A 23,592-nucleotide genomic window follows, 5' to 3' on the forward strand; every position below is an offset into this window, starting at 1 on the left:
ACCTCCAGTGGCCACAGGCTGGCAGCCGAGCCTTAGACAGGTCCAAGTGTGACAGTCTCCAACAGCTACAAGAGGAAATGGTCCCACCAAGGACCAAGAGTCAATGCTCCCCCGCCAGGGGCTGAACCTGCCCCCCATTCATGAAGTGAACCCCTACTTCACTGTCCCGGCTGAGGCTGGCAGAGGGCAGGGCCCCGCTGCTACCCAAGGTCCACGGGCTCCCTTCATACAGTGCTGCCAGTTCTGACCACCTCCTCACTTCACATGACACTGAGCTTCTCGTGCCGTGCTCAGGCCCAAGTGCCCGAGTCCACAGGGCCAGCGGCAGCCAGGTCACCCAGCCAGGTGCCCTCCGTGACGTGCTTTAGTTTCCAGTGCAGAGCTAAGATATGGCTACCGTGAGAGAAATGTGACTTACAGGCAGGAACTGAGGGACACAGAACACCTACTGCAGACGGGGAGCCGGGCTTAGGGCTCCCAGTGGGCCCTGCAGGCTTCGCGCAGGACACAGCCACCCCCTCCTGGCAGGAGGCAGGGTGAGCACCCTCCATCCGCTGACTGACCACCAGTTCTTTCTCATGTCCTTGTGCCAGTGGCTCTGGTCCCTGCCTAAGGTGCGAGGTGTCCAGTGGCCAAGGTGAGCTGTCTGGGGAGGCCCTTCCAGCTGTCCAGGCACCGCACAGACAAAGCCCCTCTCCAACAAGACTCCCCTCTGGAGGGCTCCCAAAGATGGTCAGCACCGTGCTGAAGTGACAGGCGTTTCAGAGAGCCAGAAAGGGACAGGTATGCAACGTCAGTGTGAGCAACTGGGAACTCTGCTGAGCACCTTCCCAGGCCCCTGGCCAGCCCCACCACGACTGGAACCCAAGAGCTCTCAGGTGCTGACAAACCAAATTTTGAACCTAATTTCAAGCAAATGGCAGGTTCCCTTAAAAGACAGAGTTGGGGGACAGAATGGAGGGTGCCCCTATTCCCCTCATGGTCTCCACCTTGGGGTGCAGATGGGGTAAGGCTTGCTCCTAACCAGCACAACCCAGCAAAGGTGAGGGATGCATTCTGATGACCAGACACCTGCCCCACTCAAAGACTGTCCCTTGACATTTTCAGGAAACAAGCCACCATGTTGGGAGGCTGTGAGCTGCCCCAGGAGTGACCTCCGGTCATCAGTCAGTGAGAAATGGATGCTCCCAACCTTTAACCAAGGAACTGAATCCTACTGACAAGAACAAGAGCGCGGAGGCACCGGGTGAGAGCCCTGCCCAGGCGGCACGGTGCTGCGGACCTGCAGACCACCTGCTGTGCTGTGTGCCTGACCCACGGGACCTGAGGCAGTACTGCGTGCTCTCTCAAGCACCGAGCATGGACACAGGGTGCCCGGCAGTGGACAACACAGAGCTGGTGCCTCGCAGGTCTCAGGGCGTGCATAAGGAGTCAGCACGATGGCTGGGGTCTCTGCACACCGCCAGGAGTGCCCAGGGCCTCCAGACAAGGGGACGTGGAGGCCAGACGAGACCACCTGCCAGCAGTGCCTCCAAGGATGCGCAACGCTCCTCATGAATGTCTGATCTTCAGGAGTGGCCGGAGGTCTAGGGCAGGCCAGTGAGGCAGGGAGGCTTTTGGAGTAGACACCTAGCAGCTCCAGCACGGTCTCCACCACAGCCCTGGTGTTCCATGCCCAGCCCCTGCTTCCTCAGCCCCATGGGACATCAAATCTCTGTGAAATCACCATTGCAGAGGTGATGGTGGCCAGAACCCTTCAAAGTAAACATTTATCCAGCACCACAGGCTGCAAGTCATTGTCCCTCAAGCCAGTTCACAGCTGATAAGTTGTTTATACCAATGAGATGAAAAGGCTTTGAGAGTGAGTAGGTGCGTAACCCGGGGGCTGCTGGTGCCCCTCCTCAGAGTGCCATCTGCATCGCCTCCCGCAGAGGCCGGGTGGGCCCAGAGGAAGCCTCCTCCAGGCCCCAGCTCCACACGGGTCAGCCCAGGCACAGGCCACCGCCCAGAGCCCCCTGCTGCTCTGGGATTGGGCTCTAGGGCCATCCTGGGATGGGGTGGGGTGGGCCACCCTGCCTATCACTGTGGCTGTGACAGACCACAGCGCTCCCTCTCTGGGGACCAGGGAGGCCTGCAGTTGCAGCCTGCCCACCTGGAGTAGTCTTGGCGGAGTGGTGGAGGACGGCTGGTATTACCACCGGAGGAAGGAGGTGGTGGTGGGAGAGCACTAGTCCAGCAGAGCAGCTGCTCGCCTCCCTGACCAGAGTCAGAGGGCGGCCCAGCGCTCCGCCATCGCTCAGTTCAGCTCCACCTTGGGCCCAGCTCTCCTCCATCTCTCAGGCTAGTTCCAATGTGGATCCAGCTCTCTGCCTTCTCTCAGTCCAGGTCCAGTGTGAACCCAGCTCTCTGCCATCTCACAGACCATCTCCACTGTGGACCCAACTCTGTGCCAGCTCTCAGATCATCTCCACTGTGGGCCCAGCTCTCCTCCATCTCTCAGTCCAGCTCCACCATGGGCCCAGCTCCCTCTCAACCCTCAGTTCAGCTCCACAGAGGTCCCAGCTCTCTCCTCTCCCTCAGTCCAGCTCCACTGTGTGCCCAGCTCTCCTCCATCTCTCAGATCATCTCCACTGTGGGCCCAACTCTCCTCCATCTCTCAGTCCAGCTCCACCATGGGCCCAGCTCCCTCCCAACCCTCAGTCCAGCTCCACAGAGGGCCCAGCTCTCTCCTCTCCCTCTGTCCAGCTCCACTGTGGGCCCAGCTCTCCTCCATCTCTCAGTCCAGCTCCACTGTGGACCCAACTCTCCTCCATCTCTCAGATCATCTCCACTGTGGGCCCAACTCTCCTCCATCTCTCAGATCATCTCATTGTGGGCCCAGCTCTCCTCCACCTCTCAGTCCAGATCCACCGTGGGCCCAGCTCCCTCCCAACTCTCAGGCCAGCTCCACCGTGGGCCCAGCTCCCTTCCAACCCTCAGTCCATTTCCACGGTGGACCCAGCTCTCTCCTATCCCTCAGTCCAGCTTCACTGTGGGCCCAACTCTCCTCCATCTCTCATTCCAGCTCCATTGTTGGCCCAGCTCTCACCCATCTCTCAGGCCAGCTCCACTCTGGACCGAGTTCTCCGCCATCTTTCAGGCCAACTTCACTGTGGACCCAGCTGTCCTCCATCTCACAGGCCAGCTCCTCCTTGGGCTCAGCTCTCCTCCTTCTCTCAGGCCAGCTCCACTGTGGACCCAGCTCTCCTTCATCTCTCAGGCCAACTCCACTGTAGGCCCAACTCTTTACCATCTCTCAGGCCAGCTCCATGGTGGGCCCAGCTCCCTCCCAACTCTCAGGCCAGTTCCACCGTGGGCCCAGCTCTCTCCCATCCCTCGGTCCAGTTCCACTGTGGGCCCAGCTCTTCGCTATCTCTCAGGCCAGCTCCACCGTGGGCCCAGCTCTCTCCCATCCCTCAGTCCAACTCCATTGTTGGCCCAGTTTTTGCCCATCTCTCAGTCCAGCTCCACTGTGAACCCAGCTGTCCTCCATCTCACAGGCCAGCTCCACTGTGGGCCCAGCTCTCCACCTTTACTCATTCCAGCTCCACTGTGGGCCCAGCTCTCCGCCATCTCTCAGTCCATCTCCACTGTAGACCCAGCTCTCCTCCATCTCTCAGACCAGCTCCACCATGGGCCCAGTTCTCCTCCATCTCTCAGTCCAGCTCCACTGTGGATCCAGCTCTCCTCCATTTCTCAGTCCAATCTACTGTGGGCCCAGCTCTTCACCATCTATCAGGCCAGCTCCACCATGGACCCAGCTCTCTCCCATCCCTCAGTTCAGCTCCACTGTGGGCCCAGCTCTCTGCCATCTCTCAGCTCAGCTGCACTGTGGACCCAGTTCTCCTCCCTCTCTCAGGACAGCTCCTCTCTGGGCCCAGTTCTGTCCCATCTCTCAGACCAGCTCCACCATGGGTCCAGCTCTCCTCCATCTCTCAGTCCAGCTCCTCCTTGGGCTCAGCTCTCTCCTATCTCTCAGGCCAGCTCCACTGTGCTAACTGTTCTCTGTAAAAGGCCCTGAATTGTGGCTTTGTCATTTTTCAAATAGCCTCAGCCGCCTCTTTATCATTTGAGAGGTAATTCACTCTCACACTATCTTCCTGAGGTGCTGCTGAGACTGGGGATTGGAGTCCAGGAGGGAACGTCTAGTTTCCGTTTAAAGTGACCATTAGGGAACCAGTCAGCTCTCCTGTCTGACAGGAGCAGTCACTTGTCTGCGACGCGCCCCAGCAACTGGGCACCCATGAGGGCAGCCTAAATGCTCTCCCCGGACGCATCGTGGGCTGGATAGCAGGCCTGTGCTCAGTCCTCCACAGTGGGGAGCCTCTTCACCAGCACAGCCCTGAGCCCAGGCTCTCAGGTGCACCTGCCCTGAGCGTCACCTGCAGCCTTGGGCAGGGACATTGGAGTATGGTGGTTTTGCTCCTTGATACGCTGGATCTCAGTGGTGGCCCTGGGACAGGCTCCCAGGAGAAACAGGAAGAGGCCATGCAACCCTCCCCTCCACCAAGCCTGGTCAACTTAATCTTCCCGCTGGTCCTTTCCTTTGCCTCTCACTGTCCCGGGTCACCCTTTGGTATCCTGTCTCTTTCTGTTGCTTCACTTGACTCTGGGGTGGTCCCCCATCTGCCTCCGAGCTTGTCAGGAGCCTCCTATCCTCTTGCTCCCTCTGCCTCAGCCTGATGCCAAAGCTGCAGGTTCTGGCCTCCTGAAGGGCTGTCGTGTGGAGATGGTTTGATTGTAGCCCCACGCTGGAGACTTGGTCCTGAGAGGCAGTGAGTCCTTTGGGAGACACTGCCCTCAGAAGGGATTTACGCAGTTCTCCTGGGACCCTGAGCTGGTTCTCAGAGGGGATGTTACCAAAGAACAAGACAGGTCCCTCCCTGCCACCATGGCTCTCAGCCTCACACTGGATCTCTCCCTCTCACACACACCCACCATGATGTCATCTGCCTTGAGGTCCAGGCCCGGCTAAGTTGGTGCTGGCCCAGTGCATTTTACCCTCCAGATCTGTCAGTTAAGTAAACCTCTTTTCTTTAGAAAGTCATCAAGCCTCAGGTATTTCATTATAGTAATGGAAAACAGACTAATGCAAAGAGCTTCTCAATTTCTTTTCTATTATTATCATCCCTTCTGGAATCTTGCAGATATTTTTCTGAACTTACTCCCCATGACATGTTAAGATCAGATACCCTATATATCCACTTAAGTGCTAAATACATATCCTTGTTAGATATGTAAGAAGAGTAAGAACTTGATGCCTTCCAGAAATCAGTTTTTGTCGCCCCATTATCTTTGCTGAGATGTACAACTGGGCCAAAGGCAGTTTAATCAATAGTCTGTTTGGAGGGATGTGGACAGAGTAAAGCCTAGGGAAGCCCCAAGGGCAGGATATCAGGACCACAGTGGTCCTCTCATGAAGGTACAAAAGGAGGCGGTGGTGTGACCACCAGTAAAAGAGCCAGAGTCTCTGGAGACAGTCCCTGAAGGCATGGAGACCATGGAAAGACTGAACATTGTGGGAACCACAGCTCAGTGGGATGGACCAGCAATGATGGAGACAAACACCTGGGTCTCTCTCGCCCTGGGTGGTTCCTGGGGACTCTCCTGGACAAGCTCAGGGGAATCCAGTGGTTTTGGTTGACAACAGCCATCCTTCCAGGACATAGGGAAGGACAGGGCAGGCAGAGAATGGAGAGGGTGTGTGGACAGAGGGGCCAGCAGGCATCTGTCCAGCAGCCTGGCCTCTTGCTGTCCTTGGCCTCTTCTCTCCCTTAGATCTCTGGACATCAGCTACTCCTCCTCCTGTGGACCAGTGCTCCCTGGACCTCAATCTAGTCCTTCTCCTAGTCTTATCTGAGTGAGTCAAGTGTGTTCTTGCCTCCCATCATCCCCTGCAGGCTCCAGTACCCAAGGGCTCATCCACTCTGCTAGGACAGTTGCAGGGCTCTCTCTTCAACCTCCCTGCTGCCCCTCTGTCCTTGGTCCCTGGCCATACCACACCCCATGCAGTACGAGAAGCCTCAGGGCTCTGGCCTGCTCTGTCCTGATCCTGCTCCTGGGAACATACCTCTTTGGAACAGGAACACATGCTCCTGCAAACCGTGATGTCCGCGTCTGCCTCCAGGCGTGCCCACTGCTGCTCTGGAACGTTCCTCTGAGGACCCCTTGCAGCTGCAGCTGCACCATGCGGGACGAGAGCTCCTGGGGCAGGGAGACACCCTCTCTGCTCACCTGTGAGGGTGGGCATGGGTGGTTGTGAGGAGCGACGCCCTCCCGGCAGGGTCTTGAGTGCACAGGGGCACACGGTCCTCAAGGCTTGTCCGGCTGCCCTGGTGCTTCCTTGCAGAAAGCAGCTTGGCCTGGGCCATCTGAAAACTCTCCCTGAGAACCCAGGTCTCCATCCGGTCTTCCTGTCCTGGAGTGTGTTTGTGTTCACCACTCAGGGTCAGAGGGGAGGGCAGGGTGTCAGGACAAACCAGAGTGCCTGGTTTCCTGGGGACCCCCGCCCATCCTCTTTGTGGGGCTGTGGTAGACTCTGTAAGTGGATCAACGCAGCTGCGTGGGGCCCTCGGACCCTAAGCTGTCCCGTTGGCAAGTCCTGCTCCCCAGGCCAACCCCATGCAGGGTACACTCTGCTATAGGACAGCCCTCTGGAGTACAGGGGTGAGGGCTGCAGCTGTGGGGTAGGCCCAAGACGAAGGTGGGCAGAGGGCATGTTCCACTGTGACCACAGTGTCAACACGTGCAGCCCCCAGGTGAGCAGAGGAGGGATCCACACAGCTCTGCCCCCAGTGAGCCTCTGTCCAGAAGTCGGGGCCCCCAGAGCCATGCAGGCAGGACAGGGTGGGAGACATCAGGGCCCCCATCAGAGGACCAAGGCAGGCACACGGGGCCTCCGAGGGCAGAACACTCCAGCCCCCTTCCCGCATCCCCCAGGGTGAAGGTGTGGGGAACATTGCAAGAGGCATCCAATCTCACCTTGAAAATGAACTCTTGTGCTGCAGAAGCCACTCCGAGGCCATGACTTTAATCCCTTCCCAAGGGCAGAGTCCTGCTGACTGAGTCACCTAAAGGTACCACCTACCAACACTTCAAATTTCGGACACATGACCTTGGGGGTCACATTCAGACCAAGGCACCATTGAGGCAGCCTTGGTTGGTAGGACAGAAAAATTAGTCACAACTGGAATGTCTTCCTGCTGCAGAGGCAATCCTATGAATTGATTTGAGAGTCAAGAGCACTAAAATTGGGATTCTCTGTAGGTGAATAGAGAATATTGTAGCTATCAATATGATTCTCCCTTTACAGTTTCAGGGCAATAAACTCTAAAGAAAGCGATTTCAGTGGCAAATGACATCGTGAAGCAGTGTGTCCCGGCAGGCTCTGCCCCACACCACCCATCCAATGTCACTGCCCAGGAGGGACACACAGTGTCCGGAGCTGTGGTAAAGCAAGTCTGTGGGTGTCCTCAGAGCCAGCTGGGGTCAGGCCCTGCGGGCTCCTGGCAGCCCACTCCTCTCTTGCAGGCCTGGGCTGGAGGCCTGAGTGGGGTTCATTCTCCCCTCCTTCCCAAAAACGGTGCTGGATGCAGACACGTGGGCCCCTCACTGGGACCTCTCCTCAGGACCAGAGCAGGAGCGTGGCCAGGTGAGGCCAGTCAGAGGGTGACAATCTGCTGAAAGTCACCACAATGTGACTCTTTTTCCCTCCTGTTCTACTCCTGGGTCATGAGGAGCTGAGGGCACAGAGGCCATAGCCTCCTGCCTGCTTCTGGGAGGACAGACTCCAGGTGCAGAGAAAGGGGAGCCAGGAGCCAGGGCAGGTTAGGGTGGGAGGTCATCCCCAAAGTGGAGGCCAGGGCCACGGGGTGGGGGGAGCACCAGGGGCTGTAGGGAAGCTGCCCTCTTGCCTGTCCTCAGATGGCGTCTGCACGCAGGTCAGCAGCTGCAGCATGGGGGTCGGGAGGCCACCTGAGCAAGGAGGGTGTGGCAGGGAGACCACACAGGGACATAGCGAGCCACAGCCAGGGCCGCGGCCCGTCTCTGGGACTCCAGGAGCGCCTGACACGGGGCTCGGGGAGGCTGCTGGCCCACCTGGGAAGGAGCCGCTCCAGGGCTCATCAGGCTGCAGGTCCTGGTGCCCCAGAGAGGAGACACACTCTGAAAGATGGAAGCTGTGGTGGAGAAGAGATCTGAATTCATTTTATTAAAAGGAATACGCGCTTTGGGACTTGCCATCCGTGTGAATGATGAAATCAAGTGCCCCCGGAAGTAGCCTGTTAGGATAAAGGACAGCTCCGAGCTGGTTGGGTGTCACAGGACATCCATGTGGAGAGACTCGGGAGGCTGAGTCCAGTGGCCTTGCCCACCCCGAGAGATCCGTGGGACGGGCTGAGCGGAGCCCTGCTGTTCTGCTGGCCTCATGAGGTCCGGGCGGTGTGCACCCCCAGCTGGCTTCAGGGCGACTCTCCCCCAGACTGCTGCCTCTCTGCATCGGGTCGGTGACGTTCTCCTGGAGGCCGACACCTGAGCCAAGCGGTGCTCACCTTCCCAGGATCACACGCCCCTGCTCCTGTCGCCCTCTGTGACCCAGCACTTGGTGGTCACTAGCAGACGCATTTACCTTCCCTCCTCCAGGAGGCAGGGCAGACGGGCCAGTGAGGCGTGAGCAGCCATTGGCTGAGACAGTGGAGAAGCAGCCGGCGCACGTGAGGCTGACCACACGCAGCTTAGCTCCACCCTGAAAGCAAACGTGGTCGGCCGTGAGTGGGAACTCACGATTAGGACTCATGACTGACCCGCACAGGTGGCTAGTGGGTGTCCCTGTGAAGGGCCAGCTTCTCCTGGTCACTGAGTTCCTGCAAATGTGGTCCAGTTAGTCACGTCTGAAAAGCTAGCTGTAAAGAAGCGTGAGAAGCATCTGTGTGACCTTGAGCACAGGTGGGCGAGACCCTAGCTGAGCGCCTGCCGGCTGGTTCCTGCAGTCGGGGACGCAATCGGGGACACAGCTGGGGCCACTTGAGTCAATCTCTCCTCATGGGAAGCCTAGTGCTTCCCGGGGTTCACCAGTCACCTGGAACTCGTCCATGCCTGGCCTCTGTTGTGTGTGCCCATGGCTCACAAGGTGGCCAGGCAGGCTGTTGGGCCACCTGGAAGTGGACTCAGGGCAGGGAGGTGGCAGAGGAGCAGCACTGGAGTGTCTACCCGTCCGTGCCCCTGGACCTGTCCTGGTCGCCTAGAGGAGTCTGGATTAGCTCTCACCCAGGAGGGTCACTCAGCTGAGGACAGGGTCACCGGGGCAGGGAGTGTGGCCAGGAGGTGCTCTCCTCACACCTGATGCCTCACTGTACCTTCATTCCTATTATTTAAAATTCATAGCTGAAGACCATCTGAAAACATGAGTTCTCATTCAGCAGCAGCAGGAGTTTGTGGTTGTGCTCGTGTCTTTCTGTCCTCCGCTCTGGTGGAGTGCAGTTGGCCGTGTCTCTCTTCTGACCGGCTTCACGTCACACACGCACCCCGAATTAAGCCAGGAGCCTGCGTGAGGAGAAAGGAAAGAGCCGAGGGTGTGGACAGGAGTCCTCTCCAGTGTCCCCGCCAGTGCTCAGTGGCAATTTGCTTCATGCTTGTTCATTTCCACCAAAAAAAAACAATCTAAAGGCCATCGGCGCCTGCCTGACACGGGCTTCGTCGTCAGCGGCCCTCCTGCTGGCTCGTCCAGTGGAAGAGAGCAAACGTTTCGTATGTCCTTGATTCCATAATACTCATTTGCCTCTCAAAGACCCTTGGAAGTAGGTCCTCGTCTCCTTTTTCAGGGACGCAGGGACAATGGCAGCTCACCCAAGGACACTCGGTTGATATTTGCAACTCAGACACTGACACAGGCTTGGGTCCCCCAGCCCAAGTCTGTTCCCTTCATGGCACAATCTGGCACATGGCATGGTGGCTTCACTGGGCTGATTCCCAAAGAGTCTGTCCCCAGAGATCAGGGTCTCACCAGGGAGAAACGACCAACCAGCAAGAGCAGCCGTGTAAGGACAAAGCCAGGAGGCGTCGTTGACATTACTGAGCCCTGAATGTCCAGGGATTTCCTCTAAGGACAGAGATGTGTGGTCCCACCGACTGTGGACGGGGAGGACGTAGTCCACAAGGCAGAGGGCTCGCTCTCTCCTGGGAACACCGGGGCATGTTTTAACAGCTATGGTGAGAGCCAGCAGTGAGGGGTGACAGGCAGAGGGACAGGCTAGTCTGCGCACCTGAGGGGCCTGGAGAAGCTGGGGGCAGGTGGCAGCTGCTTCCCTGCTCCCTGAGATTCAGAGGTGTGAAGATCTGCAGGACAGCAAAGGCAGACACGTTCCCCCAGTGACCCCCACACGGTGCCCAGCAGGTCCCCTGCCTGGCAAAGTAAGCAGGCAGGTGGGGCCACAGGCAACCTGCAGCAGTGACCACGCCGGACACCCACACTCGGCCCTGTGCAAGTCCTCCTGGGAGACAGGCAGTGCCAGGGAGGCCAGGGCTCACCAGGAGGCTGGGCTGGGATCCGCTGGGCTCCAGGGAAAGCAAAGCCCAGGGGACCTGGCCCTGTGCTAGGGACATGGCGGAGATGAGACGGAGAAAGGACAGGCCCAGCAGGAGGCATGGGGAACAGGCTTCCGCCTCAGAGTTTGTCCTACTAAGGTACGCAGTGTTCTGAACACCAGTGGCCGTGGCGAATGTCGTGATGAAAACACACGGGCTGTCCAGTCGCTTTAACAGACCTGGGCACTTTGACCACAGTCCACAGGCTTTTAGGGTGTAAAGTGGTATGGCTTTAAGAGACTGCCCTGGGCTCCTCTCTGGACCCTCCACAGAGATATGCTGCCTGCGTAACCTGTTCTTCCATGCACAAGGGGCCCTGGGCCAGGGTCCTGTCAGGGCTGCCACCTGGGACCAGCAGGCTGTGTCCTGCACAAGGCGCCTGTGCAGGCTGGAGGGGGCCACAGGAGTCTGAGTGCCCAGAGGAACCCCTGTCCCTGTGACTCAGCCTGCTGCACAGGTCCAGGGGGAGCTGTGACTCACATATAAATCCAGCCGCCGCTGCAGGTTCTGGCGTCTACGCAAATGCCCCTCAGCGCTGTCTATGCTCCCCTTGTTCTGGAGACTCACCGCGGGACCTGCGTCCTGCTTCAGTGTGTAGCGGTGAGTCCTGGAGGGGGCCAGGCTCCATCTACAGCTTCTCTTACTCATGGAGAGTCGACTGCTCTGTGTCCCTCCTCACAATGACGCTGCAACCCGGGTTCTGACACAGGTCACCGGGTGCACTAGGAGGGCTGGTTCAGAATCCGGCCTGGGACTCTGCAGTCCTCTGGCTTTTCCCAAGTTGTGCTCAGAAGTGCTTGAACGGCTGGCTCCTCTCCATCCCTGAATGGCGGCTTCTGTCACTGCCCTTCCTCACCGCGCGGGACTCCGTGGGCTGCGTGGGCAACTCCCCTGTCCTGGGCATTTCCCTGGTGACGGAAGAGGCCCAGAAGTCAGGCCTGTGGGCATTCCGAGTTCCTGTTGTGCACGGCTCCTCATCTGCTCAAGTCCCATCTTCGTCCTGCTGGTGGCTGTTATTGACCTGAGGCACTGACGGCTCGCGCCTCAATTGTCCCCTCTCTGTTTCCCGCTCCATTTTATCTGAGGTGTCCTCTGTTGTTGGGATGTAAAATTCAGCCTCTCCACTCTCACCTCTTCGTCCATGACTTTTTCTTTGTATTTTCTGGCTAAGAAACATTTCCCCACCCTCATAATCAAAGATTCATTCCTAAAAATGATTCCGAGACCTCTGTAAATCTGTTTTTTTTACTTCCATCTTTGGGTTCTATTGCTGACACACAGAAGTGTCTTGGAACATGTTTGTGCCTGGCTGTGTCTCCTTGCTTCCTCTTCTATATTTTATGTGTCGTCGATCTGCATGTGGAGCTGATGGAGTGCCGCAGAGCGCCGGTCCACAGCCCCTCCTGTACAGAAGTCGGCTCCAGGTCTGGGCCCTTGGGACGGGCCAGAGGACACGGCTTCTTGGTGGCAGTGCAGGTGGGGAGGCGGAGGAGGGCTGCCCTCGGCCTCTGAGGGGAACCCAACTCCACAGCTCAGGTCCCCGGCCTCCGCTGTCACTCCCAAGGTCAGCAGAGGCAGCATGGATTCTGCCAGGGCACATGCCCCCTGCCTGTGTGCTCAGGGGCGTGGGGTGTTGGACCCTCCAGCTGGCCTCCCAGTCCCTGACCCTCTCTTGCTGGAGAGGGGCGGCTCTATCAGGATGCAGGATTCGCTGCAGCAATTCCTCCTGTCCTCAGCAGTCGCCTCTTTAAAGGAAGCCCCAGGCACAAAGGCGGGCTGGGTGGTGTGAGGAAGACGTCCCTCCCTCGAGCTCTCCCGTGCTTCGGCCACTTGCCCTCTTCCTGGCTCGGGCACACTGGTCTTGCTGCCTGTGTCCTCAGGCTGAATCCTGTGCTCAGACACTGGCACCGCCCATCACAGACAAGCAGTGGGTTCTGTGTCTGCACACGGCCCACACCCTGGCTCTGTGCTGTCCCCAGGAACCGCCTGCAGGGAGCGTGTGACAGATGAGGCACTGGCAGAGCAGGGTCCACTTTGTCCAGCATGGCGTATTCCCTCTGAACTCTCCTCCACAAATGCTGGTTCAGAAGACCTGTTTCCTCTCCCAGGTTAGCTCAGAAGACAGGAGCGGCCAGGGCAGGAAGCACGCTAGACTCAGAGGTAACCGTCTCTCAAACGCAAACTTAGGTGCTTCCAGGGCCTCAGGCCCTGGACAGTGGTGGCTCCTCTTCCAGCGCTGGTGAAATTCGACCTTTAGATCTCATTCTACACATGTGGCGACCACTGCTGGGATCTGCTTCCCTCCGCTGGGCCCTCCCCGCCTCCTGGGATGTCTTCCCAGAAGCCTCCACCCAGCTGTGGCTTCCCACACCCCTTCTAGCCTTTCAGACCCATGGAACCCACAGCGCCTTTCTGTTTTCTCCTCGCCAGCCTCTCCCTGGTGAACTCTGGACAGGCCGTGAGCGTGGATCCCAGGGGCCCACGAGTCAGTCGCCTTGCCTCTTGCCGGAGGGTCTGGCTCTTGCACCTCAGTGTGCTGGGTGTTGCAGGGGGCCTGGTCTTGGGCACCAGAGAGCCAAGCCTCAAAAAGCACCCACCTGCCCCCACACGGGAGAACCGCGGCTCCACAGGATGCCGCCTTCTGCTGAAGGAACTCGCAGCCATGCTCCGTGGGAGCTCTGCTCCCTCCAGAAGGCACACCGGGTCCCCCGACCAGCACTGGACTCGCCTTCCTGCGTCAATGTCCATCTCAGGCCCTCCCAGGAGTCCACGCAGCCCTGCAGACACTGAGGTGCTGCCACGCCCTCCCCACCCCTCCCCATCGCCAGGGCACCCTGCTTGGGTTTGCACAGCAGCACGCACAGCCGGGGGGAATCTGAGCCCCAGCACGCCGAGTACTAGAGCCGCTCTCTCCTTTCTGCAGTGGGCCCGAGGCAGCCGGGTGCCAGCTTGACAGGAGAAGCAGAAGTCAGAGGGTACTTTGTAAAATATATGCAAATGTGTATTCCGCCACGTTTCATATTTTAAATCTCTTAAGACTCCCAAGAGTGGCCAACTGGCACAGGAGTTCCTGGCCACCCTCTCCAGCTGCCCCAACATCAGCATCCTGTGAGAAATGTGACACCACAGATGTGTAGGGGTCACTACTGCACCTGAGGCCTGGGGCCTGCAGGCCTCCTGCGAAGTGTCAAGTGCTGTGTGATTTGGGACACTCCTGGGGGCCCTCCTCCCTGCAGGTCAGTGCATACCCAGAGGCCCACGCCGTGCTCAGACATACTGTCCATCCAAGAGTCCAGATTCACAAACCCAGCAGGGAAAAGAGGAACTTCTCTCATGCATTTCCCAAAAAAAGCCAACCTTGGCCGCCAGCCCCCACTGTGCAGATGAGGGGAAGGACCAGAGCTCAAGATGGCCCAGCTCCCGACCTAAGAGCCCCTGTTCTATTGCAATGTGAGCTCTTTAGTGTTTAAGGTCATGCTTGGGGTTGAGCTTGACCAAGGCCGACAGACATCCAGCAGGGCTAACACAAACTTCCAGAGGAGGCCACTGTGGGACCCCAGCATCCCTCTCATCGACACGATTATAATGGATCTTTAAAGGATCCAGCATGAGCTCAAATCAGGCTGCAGCTCTGGAGACACAGACCTGAGTTTGCTGAGTGGTTAATTGTGGCTAACTGGAAAGTAGTGGACATATGCCAATATTTATGCAGATAGCAAACCTGCCCAGGGACCATGCCCTGGGGACTTCAGCTCAGCATGGCCATCGTCCAAAGACTAGGGGCCTGCTTTCACAGAGCAATTTAGACTGCTTTGTAGATTGGATGGAAATAAATTTTGAATATTAATGTTAATGGTGTCGAAGGTTTGTAATCAACTCCTCACTCCTAAATTTAGACCCAGCGGTGTGTCTCTGAAGGAGCAGGTTGGGAGGGCCTTGGAAACCATCCTGGCAGGGGGCTAACAGCTCAGTTGTTCACCTCTGCTGGCAGCCGGAGGGCTTTGTATGAGCATTAGGATGTAAGATCCTGAAATGCGAAAGAAGCAGTCTAACAAATCCCCCAAGAACCAGAGTTTGCAAAATCTGCGTAGCTACCCCGCGTGGTTCCTGAAGCAGAGCTGGGGAGAGGGCTCGCAGAGCACTGACGCATTGTGCAGACCGCTCCCGAGAAATGGGGGTGAAGCAAGAGGATGAGGGCAGGGAGTGAGCACAGGGGCTTCCTGGAGCCTGGCGTCCTTCCCTGCCAGGCCCCAGCGTCTGGGGACACGTGCAGCAGCCAGGCACTGGGCAGGGCACCTGAGCACCTGCCTGGCCACTTCCCCTCACAGGGTGCCCACCCTGTCTGACAGAGGCCAGGCCCCTGCAGCTGTGGCTGACCAGAGGCCTTACAGCTCCCTCTTCACCACCTGCTCTGGGCACCCCTCTCCTTGGCTGGCACTTTTCCTGGTCCCTGTGGTTTGTCTGGTGAGGTCACCAACTCCTGAGGGCTAAGAGCCCTGGTACACTTCGCTCTTGGGACACAGGCTCTGAGGTGCCCTTTAGGGTCACAACAGGGCATGGGGTGGCCGGGGCCTCCAGGGCTTACCTGAGTGCCCATGCTTTTCCCTGTCTCCACTGCAGGCTCTGGGCACCACCAGGGGAGTGGAACCCCACCTAACCCTACCGACGCTGGAGCATGGCATGCCGTGCTCTCCTGCAGAGTGGGCGAGCGGCAGCAGAGGTGGAGGGTGCCCCTCGCAGGGTGGGCGAAGGACAAAGAGGTTGGCAAGACAATCCTCACCCTGCAGGACCAGCAGTGAAAAGCCACTGTCCCCTTCCGTGCCTGGAGAGAGGTGGGAGAAGAGCGTCTCACTGCTCACGTTCTTCCCCGGGCAGGGCACCAGTGCGCCAGGCCTGGGAAGGAGGCCTCCCTGCCCCGAGCCTCGGAGGAGTGTGGGCTCTGCTGAGCAGAGGGAGAGGCGGCCGGGGCAGGGCCAGAGGTGAGCTGAGGGTGCCTGGAGGAGCCCCAGAGCCAGGCTCCATCAGATGCAGCTCAGGCCTGGGCAGGCAGCACCCAACACTGGGCAGGGGCCACCCTCCTGCCCCAGAAGCACGTGTCCTTCCAGGGTCCCAGGGCGATGCCTCTCGCCCGGACAGGACAGGTGATGGGAGTCCATTTTCCTCTGCTGATCTAGTTCCTGAGGAGCTAGTGAGGAATTCTGAGTGATGCGCAAGCTGGGTGCCAGAGGGTCAGCAGGCTGGGAAGGTGGCCAGCACGGCCACAGCCTCACACCTCAAGGGAGGCTCCTTGGGTGTTCTGAGGGCGGCTGCCCCTCCGTCAGGCGAACACAGTGCCTGGACTGGAGCTGAGTGAGAATTCTGGAAGCAGGGACGCTGATGAACCCCAGCCTCAGTGCCACTGCTTCTTCTTTCCTGGTGGCCATGTGACATGTAAGGGAGGAGGAGGTCCCTTCCCCAAGCGAGGGAAACGCTGGCTGGGTCTCAGCAAAGCCAGCTCCGCCCCTCCACCTGGGTAGGGTCTCATGGAGGAAGGGGCTGGACTCTGCTCGGGCTCTGAGTCTCCCAGTGGCTGGAGCAGAGGGAACCCCTGCCTCCCGGGGAGAGGAATCGGGGTGCTCACAGCACCCCCTCAGCGGGCTGGTTTCCGGAGCCCGGGGTCAAGCCTCACACCTGCCCCAAGCTGAGAGCAGAACTGTGGGAGTCCCCAGCACCCGGGGGCCCCATGACTCCCAAATCCATAGCTTGTCGACCTGCTCCTGGGGCTGACACCACCTGTGAGTAATGTCACAGCGTTCAGGAGCCTTGCAGGGGAAGGCGCCAGGTCCCTCCTGCTCACCTGGGCCTTCGAGGTCCACACTCTGCAGAAAGGCCCGTGCCCTGGTCCCTGGGTGTTCATTTCTTTGTGAGGAGACAGATGTCTCTAGGAGCCAGGAAGGGCCAACGGGGTGGTCAGGAGTGGCCTCAGCTTCCTCTGTGCCCCTTCCTGCAGCCTCTCCGGGCTTCTGCTGGTGCAGGTGAGGGCCATGCAGACCTGCACATGTGCCCTGCTCACCAGGTGAGGAAGCCGCAGGCACGTTCTGGGACACCCATGAGGCACAGCGGGATTCTCCCACCCCCTCCTCTCTCTGGCTCTGGCTGTTGCCATGACAACAGAAGCAGAGGCTGCGCCTCCGCCTTCACCTCTCAGAGCACCGGGGAGGGTGGGCCTGAACCCTTTTGAGCACTGATTCCTAAGGTCCTGTTGATTACATATGACCATGGGACAAGGGCCACAGGGCCGGGGAAAGACAGCCTCAGCATTGAGCCAGGCCACTGCCTGGCGCGGGTGGCACCTGAGTGCTGGGTCCACACCAGGTGAGGGGATCCTAGGGAGACAGCCCAAGTCCCCAGCAGGCAGGGCCGGGCTTGGGAAGGCAGGCAGGTTGATCCACACTGGCCAGGGCTTACCCCAGGCTGGAGAGTGCTGTGGGCGGGGACGATGTTGCCCATATCCCCAGGGCTTAGCAAAGGCCACCACCTTCCTCCAGCAGGGTCCCTTTAGGGAGAGAAGCAGGACACAGGGAGGAGGGAGAAGGGAAGCAAGGAGGGAGAGGGGGACAGAGGGAGGATGGAGAGAGGCGCAAGGGAGGGAGGAGGGAGGCCCCTTGCTGGATGGGGCGCCGTGGGCTGCCCCTTGGGCATCCTGGTCGTGTGCCTGGAGAAGAAAGCTTGACCCGCTAGGAAGATCTGTAAGTGGGAGGGTCCATCACCTCAGGAGCAACCTGGAGAGACTCCTGCATTCCTGCTCTTTGGTGGGCAGGCGAGAGCCGTGCCTGGGGGACCCGTGTGCAGACTCGGGGGAGACCCCCAGCAGCCTGGCTCAGCACAGCCAGGCCCTCCACCACTGTGAACTCCTGCAGAAGAGAGGATTCAACCCGTAGGTACACATGCAGTTAATTAGCAGCTTCCTAGGGTTATGCAAAGGGCACAGATTTTCTGCTTATTCAATGTTTTCCTGCTAAAGACCAAGATAGGTGGGTCTCAAGTTACCGTGAAACCCAAGCACCTCCGTGTGGCTTTCCTCCTTGCTGTGGGGCCCGTGGAGCTCGTTACACACCCAAGGAAAGTAAGCGTGGTTCCCAGAGCCTCGGAGGGCCAGCGAGTGTGAGTGTCCACCGACAACTTCCCAGGGATTGTGAGGAGGAGACCCGCCACACGCAGAGCCAAGCGCCCGGTTCTCTTTGCTGTTGGTCTCCCACAATCTCTTAATATGGGCAGCCTCCCCAAAGACCCTTTTGCAAAATAAGAAAGAGAGAGAGAGAGAGAGAGAGAGAGAGAAAGAGAGAGAGAGAGAGAGAGAACCCACATGCCTCTGAATAACCACGTCCACCTGGCTCACTCCCCCCCCGACCTTTCGACCTTTTGGCTGCCTCTGTGAACACTTCAGACGTCAGTCGGTCCCCGTCATAGCCCTAAGGACCCTTCACTGGACTCCTGGGTCTCAGGAGGAGGTGGAACACAGGAACCCGTCAGCACTCTTCAGGCCGCGCCTGAGGGAACAGTGGTGACCTGGAGCATGCAGGCGGCCCCCAGTGGCCCCCGGCTCCCCTGAAGCCTTGTCCCCCTGCCAGGGCAGAGGTGGCAGGTGGGGCTCCCAGCGTCTCCTGGCACAGAGTCTGAATGTCCCCCACACACTACAGCTGGATTGGTATGAAGCCAGCACAGGCCTCCATCCTCAATGACCAGGGCCGGGAGAGAAATCCAGAGAAGGGCGAGGGGAGAGAGAGCTGCCCAGAGACCTGGCAGCAGAAAGAGAAGGGTGTGGTGCAGAGGCCCTGGAGGAAGGGGGTGTGCGCCGTGCTGAGGGCCACGGGCCTGTGAGGCTTGACCTCCTCACTGACCAGGGATGGTGTGGCGTCAGCCCGAGCCGCTGCCACTGCCAGGCTGCAGGGGCTGGATCCCGACCCCGCAGTCACCTCCGCCCAGGGTGCACCGCCTGCCTCTCTGTGTGTCCCCTGGGTTCAGCGGTCCCTGCACACCGCCTGTGGGAAGGAGCTGGCACCTCGCAGCTTGTTATTTGGTCAACCCACCATGATTAGCAGGCACGAGAGCCACATTTGACAGCATCCTGTGAAGACAGCAGCCTCACTGGCCTCTTCCTCGACTTGTTGAGGTTTAGTCTGGCATCTCCTAGGTGGACACTGGCTAGGGTGAGGACAGGGGACCACGAGGCTGAGGCTCCACAGCAGCAGTCAGGACCCGCCATCCTAGGCTAAGGGCTGTGTGCACAGTGTTTCCATGGACACGCCTTCACCTCCTCCAGCGGTTACTTACTGGGGGTCCCAATGGTCCAGCAGATGCTGGGGAGTAAGCATTGGGGTGAACAGGCCAAGTGCTGGACATGTGAAACTACACAGCACTGCAGCTGCCTTTAAGTGGCCTGGAGCACCCAGGAAGGCCCGTCTGAAGCCACCGTCACGTACTTCCGTCCATCTGCTCACCTGGTCCTGCAGGGAATAACCTGGTGGGCAGCATGCAGGTGCAGTGGGCTGGGCACCTTGGTGAGCACCAGGAGAGAAGGCAACTTGCCCAGAACCACACGTTTATTTGGTAAAGAGTCAGAGGAGCCCAACTGTCTACCCTGGCTCCATTTAGGATCACCTCCCTGCAGGGCACGGTCCTGGTGCTGGCTGGTGGTTGGGTCACAGGGAGAATCAGGTGGACCATGTCCTGAAGAAGCATATGTGGCAGGATGGACGTGAGACAACAGCATGAGACGCAGGAAGGTCGACGAGTGAGTCCCGCCCCGTTAGAGTGCAGGGGAGGCTGTGGGACCAGCCAGCGGGCAGCAGCACGCACCCAGACCGCACCAGGCGGAGGGTCACCGAGGGGTCTGTTTGCCGTTTTGAGATGCTTTTAGACTCGACCTGCGTGTGCTGTCATCATCATCAGTGGGCACCGTCCCGGCTGCTTGCCCTGCAGGCCCGTGGCTTCTCACGGGGTCTGCTCCTCCTCCCACAGAGCCTGGCGCTGGTGCCGCAGGCAAGGAGAGGTGCCGCTTTCCCGGGGCAACAGAGGGAGGCAGGCTCGGGAGACCGAGTGCTGCCGGAGAAGGTCTCCATCCAAGAAGGAGCAGACACGTGGTCAAGGGGAAGGACCCAGCAGCCCTGAGACCCTAAAGATCTGGGGGACCAAAGACCAGAGGATCTGGAAGGATGGGCCCTGGGCGACGCAGGGATCTGGCGGCCATGCTTGCTTCCGGTCAAGACTGACCATGGTGTCGGACCACGTGGGTCAAATCCTGCCTACTTCCTCATGAATGGGTGACCCCAGGTTGTTCCACATCTCCAAGGCTTTGCTCATGCGTGACAGTACCCGACCAGCACCCACTGCATGGGACGGACTCCAAGGAGTACTCCTGAAGCCGTGGGCATGCTGCCCAGCTGCCTTCCCTCAGCACTGCCAGCAGGGCCCGTCTGTGTGCTGGTGCTCTTCTCCACCAGCCGGCCACCGCCACCGCCACCCTGGCCCCGCCGCCCTGGCCCCCACCGCTGCACTTCATTGCCGCCCTGGCCCCCACCGCTGCACTTCATTTCCACATGTGTCTTCCTCCCTCTGTTAGAGCGCCCAGGACAGAAAGGTCCTGAAGGAGCCTGACTGAGTCCCCTGGTCTGCCCTCTGCCTCGTGCTCTTTGTACTGGTTCCTGCACGGCTCACAGCGCCCAGGGACTCTACTGCAGCTCATGCCTCGTGGCCCGATGCTGATGACTTTTGCTGTCCAGGAGAAGTCTTCCCGAGATGCTGTCTGGACCCAGCACCGTAGTCCTCTCTGAGCACTCAGAATCTGCAGTGGGATTCTGACCCTAACAGACCCCTGCACAGCTTCACCACGATGGCCCTCACTGCAGATGGCTTCAGAGTCCCCGCTGCCCACACTTCTGCCCAACTGGCTCTAAATAGGAGGGTTTCACAGCCCTCCCAGGGATGAGGATTCACTAGAATGTCTCATAGAGTTCGGGTAAATACCATGCCAATGATTATAGTCTAATTCTAAAGGGTACAAATTGACACCAGCCAAATGGAGAGAGAGAGAGGGTGAGGTCTGAGATCCCAGGTGTGCAGTTTGCTTCCTGCCATGGAACCCGGATGTGCCGTCCTCCCAGCTCACGGATGCATTCCCCAACCAGGAAGCTCATCGGGGCCCCGTGTCCAGGTTATTACTGGAGTTTCATTGCACGTATATGATCGGTTGAGACTAATTCATCATCAGGCATGATGGATTGAACTCTGTCTCCAGCTCCTCTTCCTTCCCACCAGCCAGGCAGACACTACCTGGGTCAAAACCCCAACCATAAAATCACACAGCTGGTCTTTGCAGCAGTGCCGGTCCCCACAGTGAGCCTAGCACTGGCTCTTCACAGGTCACCAGTCAGCATGAACTCAAAGGTGAACCTAAAGACTCACCCTGAAAATCCAAAGTCAGCCTTCACTGGTTTTTCAGTCAGATTTGCATTGCTGGCCAAAAGCCCTAACAAGAACAACATAGAGGAGGAAAAGTTTATTTTGATTCATGATTTCAGAGGTTCAGTCCAAGGTCAGCCAACTCTGTAACTCTGGGCCCGAGGTGAGGCAGAACATCATGGTGGAAGGATCTAGAGGAGGAAAGCAACTCAGGACATGATGGACAGGAAGCAGGGAGAGCTTCCCTCACCATGGACAAAGCCCACACCCAGTGACCAACCTCCTCCAGCCACACCCTACCCGCTTACAGTCACCACCCAGTTAGTCCATTCAAGTGGATTAATCCACCAATTAGGTTACAGTTCTCATATTCTAATCATTTCACCTCTGTGCATTCTTGCACTGTGTCACACATGAAAATTTCAGGGACATCTAAATCACAAAAATCAGGAAACCCAGAGTTTCGATGCTCCCTGCAGGAAACAAAGATAAAACCAGATTCATTATTCATTATGCAGCAGTTTTTCAAGATGTATAGAAAATTGGGTTCATGTTCACTGTCATTGCTAGTACATCAAGAATTATTAAGTCCTCAGTTCTCTCTAAAATTATGAAGGAAAATTTGCACACACATTTTACTGTCTGCTATTGGCAGTAATAATCCCAAAGTCACTTGGAGAGATCAGTCCCCAGAAGGCCACAAGAAAGAATGATGTCACACCTCTTCAAACAGGAGGTCATTGGATAAAGAGCATCCTGGTGATGGGTTTATTTTGAAGCTTAAAGATAATAGTTTTCCACAATTGTCCAAACCAATATCTAGAGAGTGAGCCACAGCTTCGGGCCAGATTGCTGTCCCTGCATTAGTGGGTGAGGCTGTGTGTCATGTGACCCATCAACAGTTCATTTCCAGAGCCACATTGCCAGGAGGGCTGTGGAGGGACACAGAGCCAGAAGTCTCAGGCTTTTCCCTCAGAACAACCACAGTTTTAAGTTTTGCCATTAAGATGGAAAGCTGATAAAAAATTATGGTAATTTTGGCATTTGGGAGAAAATCAACCAATCGGCTTCCTGAAGGTCCAGTTCACTTGACGTTCATTCTAACGGAAGATTCTCTTGGTGAATGGACATTCAGACAGGAAACGGGTAGCTCTTCCTCTGAGGTTTCCTGGGTTACAGGCACCATTGCCCTTGGAGGTTTTTCACAGCACAGTGTCACACAGTCTCATTAATGTGTGGTGCCCTTCCCACGCCCGGGATCCTCCTGAACCCTGGTGGAGGAGTCATTACCGTCACTTTGCAGCCTCTGCGATCTTTGGACTGGGTGGGATTAAAGAAAGCTGCTCCGCCCTGTGATGACCTATTGTAACATAGCCGAGGTGCAGGAGGACGGACCCGCGTGGTCACAAGGACGGACCCGCGTGGTCAGGGTCTGTTGGACTCACTTTTGCCCCGTGCAGCAGGCGCCCCAGGGAGCAGGTGTGCTGGTGAAGGGAGGTGATGGGGTGTCCCTCCCTGCAGGAGCAGGGTGCAGAGCCTGGCTCCTTTGCCACTCTGGAGACTGGATCAGACGGCACTAAGAGGGGCTGAAGGCCAAGTTCACACCCTCGAGACCTCCTGCAAGCCAGGGGCCACCCGGTCCCGGATCCCGGGAGGAAGTGCGGGGTGTGCAGCCCGGGCAGAGGTTAGCAGCCGCTCCTGTGCCCTGAGGCAGCTCTCCAGGGCCACGGGCATCCCCAGGCAGGCGTGTGTCTCTCCTGAGCCCAGCGGGTTCTCGCCGTCTCTGCCTCGGCCGGCACTGCTTCCTGTGGCCCGGCTTCCCCATCGCAGAGCCCTGCACTCCCCGTCCCTCCCGTCCCTCTGCTGCCTTCTGACTTTAAAGGACACTCATGTCTCTGAAATCAAGGGACCTTCTTTTCAGAGAGCAGCTCTGCCAGAGGTCTCTGTGTCAGCGTGCGGAGAGTGCGCCGCGCCACCGGGAAGGCGTCTGGAGGCGGCTTTGGTGTGACGAGCTCCACACTCCACGGCGTCCTCTGAGCTCGCTCTCAGATCCTGCTCAAGGACGCCCAGCCAGAGGGTGTCTCCCCACCACCCTGGAGTCCACCAGATTCTCAAGAGACCATTTCCAATTACTGCTTCTCTGGAGATTTTTGTCAAGAAATGGGAGGATCAGGTTTTCTCCTCAGAAGCCCTTTTGCTTCAGAATAGCTTCTCAAAAGCTTGCTTGAACTTTGTACATAAACTTTGCTCTCAGGGGACAAAAGAGGAGCTGGCTTTAGAAGAATGGGACCCCTGGCCCCCAGGGAGGGTGTAGTGGCTGGCCTGGCTGCCGGGGAGCCTTGCTGATGCTGCCCAGGGTGGACATGGTGGTCAGAAGCTGTGGTCACTGGGCTTGATGGGAAAATGGACTTCTACCCCCACCTGGCTGAATGGAGGGCCCCCTCCACCTTCTCCATGGAGCCAGACCAGCCCAACAGAAGATGTAAACCAAGACCAGCATCTCATCACACTCCAATCACTAGGCGTTAATAG

Source organism: Sciurus carolinensis, chromosome 5, assembly GCF_902686445.1.
Source record: "Sciurus carolinensis chromosome 5, mSciCar1.2, whole genome shotgun sequence".
Classification (NCBI taxonomy): Eukaryota; Metazoa; Chordata; class Mammalia; order Rodentia; family Sciuridae; genus Sciurus; species Sciurus carolinensis.